Raw genomic sequence first — 2,783 nt, forward strand, 5'->3', positions numbered from 1 at the left:
ACAACAATGGTGGCACGAGAAGCAAATACACAGAGAAAGCAAAGCAAACACTCAATTTAATCAAAGCAAAGCAAACAGAGACGCAAAATCAATATATAAAGTCGAAGGTAGCAGCGGTACCTGGAATGCAGCGGTGGAGAGTTGNAGTGGCGGCGTGAATTGCAGTGGCGNCGTTCGGAATGCAGCGGTGGAGAGTTGCAGTGCTAGCGTAATGACGGAAGAAAGGTCCGAACAAATCGCGGCGGAGACAGAGACGAACGTTTTCAGGTCCCAACAAATCGCGGCGGATGGAGACGAAAGGCTTGCAGCGTAGCAATGGCAGGGGTGCAGCGAAGGAGAAGAATGCGAAATCGTATTCAGAAGCGTGAAGAAGATGAAACTGTTCAATATTTTTTTAACTATCAGAAAGAGAATCTGCCGCGGTTCTACACTTAACCGCGGCATAAAGGGGGAATAGGCCGCGGTTCTCTGGCCAACCGCGGCCTATTCATTTTAAAAAAATAATATGAAATGACATTTTTGAAATTTTTTGTAGCTTATATGCCGCGGTTCAGCGCCCAACCGCGGCATATACCCTGTAAATCTTAAAATTTACTGAGACAAGGGTATAGGCCGCGGTTCTCTGGCCAACCGCGGCCTATTACCCAACGTTCAGAATTCTCCAACTGCCTCCAACTGCCTTATGGGGAATGTCAGTAGGGGGAATAGGCTGCGGTTCTCTGACCAACCGCGGCCTATTCCCCCTGCCACCTGCTGACATTCCCCAAAAGGCAGCCCCTGCAATAAATTGACAGGGGAATAGGCCGCGGTTGGTCAGAGAACCGCAGCCTATTCCCCTGTCAATTTATTGCAGGTGCTGACTGATGGGGAATGTCAACAGGTGGCAGGGGGAATAGGCCGCGGTTGGTCAGAGAACCGCGGCCTATTCTCCTTCATTAAATATTGTTGCCTGACGTGTAGTCAAATGGAGTGGTTGACTTGGGTATATGTCGCGGTTATGTGGGGAACCGCGGCATATAAGTTCAAATTATTTACAGAACTGCCACCGCGCAGCATTATGCTGCGGTTTCTAGTGAACCGTGGCATAATGTGCGCTGTAAAAAGTCAAATTTTTACTAGTGTGATAGAAACCGATCTTAGCAACTTTCTTACTTTGATAAGCTTATTTTCTAGCTGCAATTATGTGTGTGCTTTTTTCTGAAAGAAAAACATTATTCATTGCTTAATTTATTAATTTTAATAATTATCATTTCTCTCTGTTAAATTTAGAGAAGATTGAGCTAGAAAACTATGTCCCCTCTTCCTGGAGAACTTTTATATATATACAAATAATTACAATCTCTCAAGCTGATTTTCAACCTATTAAATAAGCTAAAATATCATATACATTTATTACATTTAATTCTCCTAATTAAGAGAATAACCGTTGCATATCTTTTCCGTTCATTGACACTCTCAACCCATATATTCAAAACCATCTTTTTTTGTTTCACATCTATCAGAATATTGTTTTTTTAGTTTTGCTTCAATCTTCAAGGATTGTTATCCAGACTTTGTATTTTTTTTTTTAATTCCTACTCATAATGATGTCGTACTCATCATTTTCACATCAAAACATAAGTTAATTATATAAATATAAGTATATGAATTTTTTTTATCAGCAAATATAGTATATGAATGATGTAATCTTAAAAACTATATATATAGCAAAACAGTGTTATATATCATTAAATAAACACGTGCCTATGTGGCTAATGCAGTGTATATCTCTCACAGTCGCATTGACTATATAGCCATACGAATTTGACATCATAAGTTTCTAGGTTCTCATAATTCCATGGTTGTCATTGGTAAGCAATGTACAGTGTGAATCCACTTATCCATGTAGCCATGTGCATGTCGTGAAGCACGATTGTTAAGACCAAAAATCTCTAACCAAAAATAAAACAACATTTTTTTTATGCTTCTCTTGTTCTTTCTTCTTGTCGCCTTCTTTCTCACTCATGTAGGATGTTGAATGACTGAATCTTTTTTCAGATAAAGACTCCTTTATCAAACTTCATTATTAATGTGACGTATAAAAAAGAAAAGGAAAAAAAAAAAACTTCCATATGTGGAAGGATGGCAACTGCAAAAAAAAAAATATATCATAATATATCATATAGTCGCCCACATTAGACATGCTTTAATTAGTATTAGTTGTTTATTTCATGAATTATTTCGTATAGTACACAGTTGAATCAGTAAAGATTCCATTTGATCACATTATTAAAAAAATGGAGATTTGTGACTCGCCTAACTACGAATATTTAAATTTCTTTATTTATATACGTAAATAAAAAAAAATAGTTGAAACAAGCATCGTGCGTTATATGTTTTCCAAATTCCGTTAATCTATCCAATTGCCAGTGGATGTTTTGCTTATTGTTATTGCTTTTTTCTGTCTATTTTACTTTGTCATTTATTGGATATGAAAAAAAGAATCTCATAAGTTCTTAATTCCGTACTAATATATAATTTAGATAGAATTTGTACACCATTAAAGTGGTTTCCATTAACTATATATATGTGATTAATGTTGTAGTAATTTGTTTAGAGGATTTAATGATGTTGAGTTATGCAGATGTGTTCCGACCAGAAATAGAAGAAAAACATTATCTGGACAAACACATGTTGATGCTTATATATGCATTAGCAATACGTCAAAATTGAAAAGGGAAAAAGTAATAGAACTGCTGTGTTGATGTAGTTCTTTGAGGCATAATGTGTCACACATGCTGCAT

This window comes from Vigna radiata, chromosome 7 (assembly GCF_000741045.1).
Source record: "Vigna radiata var. radiata cultivar VC1973A chromosome 7, Vradiata_ver6, whole genome shotgun sequence".
Classification (NCBI taxonomy): Eukaryota; Viridiplantae; Streptophyta; class Magnoliopsida; order Fabales; family Fabaceae; genus Vigna; species Vigna radiata.